This window comes from Ixodes scapularis, unplaced genomic scaffold, assembly GCF_016920785.2.
Source record: "Ixodes scapularis isolate PalLabHiFi unplaced genomic scaffold, ASM1692078v2 PGA_scaffold45__5_contigs__length_3442486, whole genome shotgun sequence".
NCBI lineage: Eukaryota > Metazoa > Arthropoda > Arachnida > Ixodida > Ixodidae > Ixodes > Ixodes scapularis.
In genome coordinates this window covers 468,239-476,634 of record NW_024609874.1, presented here as the reverse complement: position 1 = coordinate 476,634, position 8,396 = coordinate 468,239, and the positions used below count along the sequence as shown (strand labels likewise).

The window sequence follows — 8,396 nt, the reverse complement described above, 5'->3', positions numbered from 1 at the left end:
TTCTTATTGTACACGCACTTGCTTACAGTTTACTCCGTTATGGTGTAACGGTGTTCGGTAACTGTTCAGGACGGTGGCAAGGGAAAATTAATATTTTACTTAAAGGTATATTAACAAGCGTTGCATATAATACGGATCTGTCTAACAGCGCTGACATCTTTAAAAGCCTTAAACTCCCTAATTTTCGTTCTCTGTTTATTCAGACTGTTGTGCGTCGGTACTTTTGGAATAGCGATTTCAAAACACCAGTTATTCCATCCCGCACATTGCGTCGCACCTCTCGTTTCGAAGTGAAGCTTTGTTCCACTCGATATGGCAAATGTATGCGAGAGTACTATGTCCCGTTTCTGTTCAACGCACTCCCGGACTCTGTTTACCAAGTGACATCACTGAAGACGCTGAAACAAGAACTCAAGTGCTTAAACTTGGACACTAGTTAGCTGACTTTTCAGGATGTGTGTATAGACTGTTTGTGAGATGCTAGTTGTGTGCTAGTTTAAAAAAACTTTTGTGTGTGAATTTTACTTTATTTTGTACCTAGGCAGACACATATGTCCTTTTTTTTAGGGTGTCATCACACAAGCCTTTATTGGCTTTGATGTACCCGTATTCACATCCTGCTTCTCTCGTCTGAATGGGTCAATAAATGTATTATTATTATTATTATTATTATTATTATTATTATTATTATTATTATTATTATTATTATTATTATTATTATTATTTACTTACTGCCCGCCATCTTGCTTCGCAAGATGGCGGGCAGTAAGGACAAGTGCGACGGGTGCTCTCAGCCTTTTTACGGCAAACAAAAGTATCTCCGATGTAAAGAGTGCGGAAAACGCTGGCACAAGAAGTGTGTCATGCTTCCGGACGGCGAGGTTGGACGAATGATGACTGGGGTAAGCCCATTTATATGCAACGACTGCATCACCGTCGAGCGCACGCATAGTCCTAGCTCGGACGAAGCTAGGCCTGACGACGAGCAGGACTCACCCTGCCCGGACCGGCTCGGCGAGGTCGCCGCGACTTCGGTGGCTGTTCTCCGAGACCTGCTGGCCGACGCCTTGAACGGCATCTCTTTCCTGACGGACCAGATGACGGCTGTGAGGGAGGAGAATGCTCGCCTTCGCAGCGAGCTGACGAGGAGCTCCGAAATTCACTCGGTCATGTTGCGCAACATCCAGACGGAGCTACGAGACCTCCGGCATCGCCCGAGGTACGTCGGGGTACCCCCGCCTTCCGCTGCCGTGGCGGGCCGCCATGATCTGAATGCTTCCGTGCTGGGAGGAGGGGGAGCCGCCCCATTCCCCAAGGGGAAATCGACCTCGACGGTGTCTGAAGAACCTGTTTCCTTCAGCGAGGCGTGCGCCGTGACTCCTCGTTCGCCCCCCGAGCATCAACGTGACCAGAGCCGGTTAACCTTGAGCGGCAGAGCCTTCCGCGAGACGACGACGGAGTTGCTGACGGGCATTCCCTCCGTTGCCGCTTCGGCGACGCGGGCAGAGGGGGCCGGTGGCTCGGCTGCTCACAGCAATCGAGACGAGGGAGGAGATAGGGGAGAGACCGGTCCACTGGCCCGTGGCCGCTCAGCGGCTCAGCCTGGCTTACCGGAATACAGTGCGAGAAAGGTCCCTGGACTTCGTTCCCCCGGCTCCATTCCCCAGCGGCCATTCTTTAAGGGAAGTTCTAAGAATGGAGGAATTACCGCCGTATCGGTGTCTGTGCGACATTCCAGAGCTGTCTTCGTGACACGTCTGGACGCCAACTGTTCTTCCGCGGACGTCAGAGAACATCTCGGACAATTCCTTGGCCCAAAGGAGCTTCGATGCACAAAGCTGAAGACACGCTATGGTGGGTACTCTTCATTCCACGTCGCTGCTGTGGACGACGACATTGAGGCATTGTTTGACCCGAACATCTGGCCGGAGGGCTGCCTCTTCAGGGAATTTCAGGGTCGGCTGACGGGAAGCCGCGTGCATGATGAGAATGAACGTATAGAGTGATCCCCAACCATCTGGCCTGGAAATGACTAGCACGCACATTTACTATCAAAACGTTCGCGGCCTTCGTACTAAGGCCAGTGACTTCTTTTCTAATGCTATATGTACTGACTTTTCTATATTTTGTATAACGGAAACCTGGTTATGCCCAGAAATACTGTCTGGGGAGTATTTTTCGTCGGATTTCCTTGTGCATCGCAGTGATCGTGATTTATCTCGCGGAAAGAAAACGGGAGGCGGTGTCTTGATGGCAATCGATAGGTCTTTGAAGTGCACCAGGCGCGCCGATTTAGAGACTTATTCGGAATCTGTGTGGGTAGAGCTGGAGTGTGATAATCGAGAACGCGTTCTGATAGGTACTTTTTATTTTCCTCCATACATTGAACCCGAGGAGTTGAATGATTGTCTCCTTGGAATTGAGGATATAGCAGACAAACTGGGTGAATGCAAACTATTAGTAATTGGCGATTTTAATGTACCAGGTGTGTGCTGGGAAACTCACAGTGCTGTTTCAAGTAATTATTACGGTGCAAAGAAGGCCGGTCATCTTGTTGACTTTGCCTCTTTCATGGCCCTGAATCAGTTCAGCAGGGTTAAAAATAGTAAAGGCGCTATGCTTGACCTTTGTTTCTCAAACATTGATAACGTTTCTGTAACTAAGAGTGAATTTCCTTTAGTACCGACAGACAAATATCACCCTGCACTTGAGGTGGCTATAACCTTGAATGTACCTGTCAGCCGTATACCGGCTGCTAGTCTCACTTACCTAGACAAACTGCATAACTTCGCTGCTGGTGACTATGTGGGATTATATAACCACTTTTCTACGTTCGACTGGTCCCCTATCCTGCAATCATCTGACGTCAATTATCAGGTTCTTCAATTCACCACGGCGGTGCAGGAGGGAATGGATCATTACATTCCTCTAAAGAAGCATACCAATTCAAAATTTCCCTCGTGGTTTTCTCCGTATTTAAGAAAGTTGCTGAAGAAAAAAAGCTTCTCTCATCGCAAATTGAAAAAGACTGGCAGTCTCAGGTGGGAGGCTGAGTTCGTTCATTATAGACGCCTATGTAAGCAACATCAGAGGATTGACCATAAGATATATGTGGAGTCAGTGGAGTCCGAATTGAGGAGAAACCCAAGAAAACTCTACCGACATGTTCGTTCTCGAGGAGGAAAATTGATACATCCTGATATTATACTTAATGAGGAGAATGGGACCACGTCCAGTGTATGCGATATATTCGCGCGTCATTTCAGTTCTGTATATAAACACAATAAGAGTGGGTACCAACAGCCGCCATCCCCTAGCGTGAACGAATCCATTTCCTCCCTGCCTGTGGATGAGAGAATGATTCAGGAATGCATAAAAAAACTGAGGCCTACCATGTCCACAGGTCACGATGGTATTCCAGCAACACTTGTAAAAGCATTTCACGAAATTTTTACGCCCATCCTTTATGATATTTTCAACAACTCCTTAAGAGCAGGAGTGTTCCCTGATATGTGGAGGAAGTCAGTCGTAGTCCCAGTCTACAAGTCTGGAAGTCGTACCACTGCATCAAACTACAGGCCAGTGTCTCTGCTGTGTACATTTTCGAAGCTTTTCGAAATGGTGGTCCACAAAACATTGTCCTTTCGTTTAAAAAATGTATTAAGTTCCAACCAACACGGATTTGTAGCAGGACGCTCGACAACAACAAATTTGATTTCATTTATGTCCATTGCATCCAAAGTTGTGTGCCAAAGAGGCCAGCTCGACGTGGTCTACTTTGATCTGAGTAAGGCGTTTGATGTGGTTGACCATGACATTCTTTTATCAAAACTTTGTGGTATTGGTGTCTGTGGAAAGCTACACAACTGGTTTCAGAATTATTTGTCTAATAGAACATGTGTTGCTCGTGCGAACGGCGCGTATTCTTTTACGTACACGGCCACGTCTGGGGTACCTCAGGGATCAATTCTGGGCCCGCTTCTTTTTTCTATTTTTGTGAACGATGTGTGTAAGCAGATTGTAAACTCGTCTTTTTTGCAATATGCTGATGATATTAAGATATTTAAGGAGATTAGAACTATCTCAGATTGCAAGTTTCTACAAGAGGACATAAACTCATTTAGCAAATGGTGTTCACTGAACGGTCTCCTACTAAACAGCTCGAAAACCAAGGTCATGTCCTATAGTCGCAAAACGCAAACGACGTGTTTCCCTTACAGTGTTCGCTCGGACGTATTGTGCCGTTCTAGTGAAGTGCGGGACTTGGGAGTGCTTTTTGACTCCTCCTTGAGATTTGATAGCCATGTGGCTCGTATAAGTACCTGCGCCTTGCGCGCGCTCGGTATCGTTTGTCGAACGACTAGAGTATTTAAAAACCCCACAACGTTTGTAACCCTGTACCGCTGTTTGACAAGGTCTCAACTCGAATATGCATCTCCTGTATGGAATGGCAGTTGTAAAACTACCCTCCTAAGGCTGGAGCGAGTGCAAAACAAATTTTTATCTATTTATCGATATCGATATCTGCGAGATGAAACATCTCTATCAAAGGGTAACAATGTATTGGACGTCCTACAAATGAACAGCTTATATCACCGTCGAGAAAAGGCAGATCTGGTTTTCCTTTTCAAAGTCCTTCATGGTATGGCCGACTGTTCAGAACTGCTCTCACAGATATCTTTGCGAGTTCCTCGGACAGCGACCCGTTTGACAATGTCTTTTTACTCTCCTCGAACGTTAAATATCTTGGACCCGATGTTTCGTATGTGTCGGGCATATAATGGCATTGGAAGTGATCTTGATATTTTTTGTGTGACTGAATTTGTCAGATCTCTCAGATTCTTGTATGGGTCTCTCTGAACCTGTCGGTGATTGTGATGTTATTATATATTATTTTAAGAAGGTATATTCGTTGTTGTGGTAGTCTTCCTACTCTGCGTTCGGACCCTGTGTTCCGTTCTTTCCTTGTTGTGTATATCGTATCTTTGTGTCAGCATGCGTTATATGTATCATATCTTTTACTCAATGTTTTGAGTTTTTTATGTTTTTTTCCTACTTTTTTGTAGTGTGTAAGTTTCGGTGTGCCAGCACCAAGACCGCATGGTCGTTCCTGGACACCTAATAAAAATTATTCTTGATTCTTGATTCTTGATTATTATTATTATTATTATTATTATTATTATTATTATTATTATTGAAACATAGCCCTGAGACTTTAGACACAGGGCCCTAAACTTTTCTATAGCTGGCTGTAGCTGTATCTATAAATTTTTGAGGCCGACCATGCAAAGCTACAGGGGATGATAGCCTCCCATTGAATTTCCCATAGACGACCATAGGCCATTTTGTATGGGATGTCTCGGACTGGTTTATTATGGGATTTGCCTCTTTATGTGTGTGAGTTTTTGTGCATGTCACCATATTCTCAAATGACTATTTTACTCGGGTTGACATGGTCATGGGACAGGTTCGAGCAGCATGTCATGAATATTTGTCAAACATTTTCACAATATTTTAATTTCATGTTGCCAGATATAAACTCGAGACTAACTGATTTTCTTACTGTACACTTCCATCAATAAATATTTGTAAAAAAATGCTAGTATAGAGCATTTCACCCTACTTTCCAAATTTCTGAGCATGGAGTGATTGGTAAGAAAATTAAATATGAACTCATATATAAAATTTTGTTTCAAACATAAAAAATTTTATGCAAAAGAGGCACTTTATTATTAGCTATTTGCATGAATTACAACTGACATTATAAGAAGCTAGACTGCTAACAACTGTTGCTTTTCAAGCAGAAATCTTACCTGTACATTATGTACAGAGCCATATATAAGCTTTCCAAAACCATTTCACATTATTTATTCAGCACCCTCTTCTACAACCTTCTCACATTCTTCACTAGATGTAGGGTGTAACACGAAACAGCACCATTTTCGGTAAAATTATGAGGTTGTATTCCTAATTTTTAGGGTGTTAAAAGGGTGTAGCCGAGGGTGTAAGTTGCTACAACACCCCTTTTACACGCTTAAAGGTGTAAAAACTTTTACTGTGTAGTAGGGCCGAGCATCACTGGCGTCAGTCACCACGATAGCGTCAATAGCGTCACGGCGTTGCCCACCGCCCTCCAACAACCACGTTGTTAACAACAAAACCAGCGTTCTGCACATCTAGGTCGAGATGTTCATTTTCTTTTTTTTTTACGTGTGGTTCGATTTTGAACCTTTTCGTTGCGGTTTTAACCGAAGCTGTTAGCTTTCCTTGGCTCATGAAATCAGTATCCTAGCACCTATGTGAAACATTACTGAGACTAGCTTAAGTTTAATCAATATATGAGAGACGTCTTGTTTAGGCTCTTCCAAAACACAAAGCCTGAAATATCCAATATTATCCGATTCAAGCACACGCTGATCGGGGTGCGTGGCTAGCGTGGCGGTTTACTAAGCTGAGTGCATTGATACACCTATAGGCTTTTAAGGTAGAGAAGGGGGCTTATGGTCGGTTTACAGGTACACTGGCTGGGTAACGGAGGGTGCGTCTTCCAGGAAAGGGGAGCATGTGCGCCCGATGCACCCGACTACAACTTTTTTTTCTTCGAGTGCAGTTGGGAAGTAAATATGTGGAGCACTAACCGAAAAATCGCGGATGTGGTATTCGCGCTGAGAGGGCCGCGCAGCGACAGAGCGGTATTGTTAGCGCGAAGATGACGTTGGCGCTGCTTTCGTGTTTTATTTTCATAAAACAACGACGGGCACAATATTTTCCCACTTCTAGTAATGTTGCAAATGAACATATCGCACGACAGTGCTAGTTAAGACAATAGCCTTTCAAGTCTAACGAAAAAAAAACCCTGAATAAAACGGTGATCGTTTGCTTGCGCTAACAGTGTTCGCGCGATGCACGCACTAATATCCTGCCAACCACTCGCTCATGATGCTTCTCTCACTGCCCGTCGTTATGCCAAAGTTTCGTCAACGCGATAAAAGTTTAGATTATGCGGCGAAACTGAAAATCAGCACGTTTGGCCGAACACTTGTCGACCATGTTTATGTCCACGGCGGCCAAGCTGAGAATCAGCTCTTCTGGCCAAACACTCGCCGGCCGTGTTTATGTTTCCGGCGGCCAAGCTGAAAATCAGCACTGCTGGCCAAACACTTGCCGGCCGTGTTTATGTCCCCGGCGGCCAAGCTGAAAATCACCACTGCTGGCCAAACACTTGCCGGCCGTGTTTATGTCTCCGGCGGCCAAGCTGAAAATGAGCACTTCTGGCCAGGCGCTTGCCGGCAGTGTTTATGTCTCCGGCGGACAAGCTAAAAACAGCTAGTTTGTGGCCGGACCCTTGCCGGCCTTGTTTATGTCTCCGGTGGCCAAGCACTTAAAGTGGCCAAGCTGTCCAGACACTGGCCAACCGTCGGCCGATCAAAATTCACTTTCTGGTGCTGCTTGGGATGACCCTCGATCTGTGATCAGCACTTGAGGTGCGCCGTGTTTAAGGAGAATGGACTCGACGAAAAACTTGGCGACTTCCACCGCTGTTCCTGACGGAAGTGCTTTCGTCTCGGCGTATCGTATAAGATAATCGGTCGCGACGATAATCCACCGGTTTCCTTGTGTCGATGTTGGGAACGGCCCAAGCAAATCCATTCCGACCTGCTGGAAGGGCGCAGTCGGGGCAGATATAGGCTGCAGGAGTCTTGCTGGCTTTGTCGTAGGATTCTTACGTCGTTGGCACTCATGGCACGACCGTGTGTACAGATGGACGGTTTTTCGGGAGTCTCGGCCAGTAGTACTTGTCACAAATCCGGGGAGAGTCCTGCTGTAGGAAAGGCGTCGGGTCATCGTGGCATGCTTGAAAAGTTTATTCTCGCAGGCTAACAGGCACAACCAGCAGCCAGGCAGGGTTGCTAATTCCGAAGTTCTTCTTGAAGAGCACGCCTCTCCGTAGAACGAAGCTTGACAAGCCTCGCGGAACAGAACTTCCTTGGCCTTCGAGGTGGTCGATCCCGGCGCGAAGTTCCGGGTCGTCTCGTTAAAATGTTCCCATGTCGGTATCTGTAACTGCTCCGAGGAAACGGGCGTCATCGTCTTCGTCGGTGCTGTCGGGAGGAGAGTCGACTGGGGCCCTAGACAAGCAGTCGGAGTCGTCATGCTTGCGGCCAGACTTGTGCACAATGGTTACGTTGTATTCTTGCAGTCGAAGGCTCCAGCGAGCGAGGCCTCCTCACGGGTCCTTGAGGTTGGCGAGCCAGCAGAGGGCACGGTGGTCTGTGACCACGCGGAACGGGATCCCGTACAAGTACGGACGGAACTTGGCCCAGACGACAGCAAGGAATTCTTTGTCGGTCGTTGAATAATTTTGTTCTGCCTTAGACATCGCCCGGCTTGCGTAA

At 46.2% G+C, this 8,396-nt stretch overlaps 1 pseudogene; it reads left to right on the top strand.

Annotated features, from left to right (window-relative positions):
• The first annotated feature begins 890 nt into the window (after positions 1-890).
• On the top strand, positions 891-1,422 carry LOC115331474 (annotated as a pseudogene).
• The last annotated feature ends 6,974 nt before the right edge of the window (positions 1,423-8,396 follow it).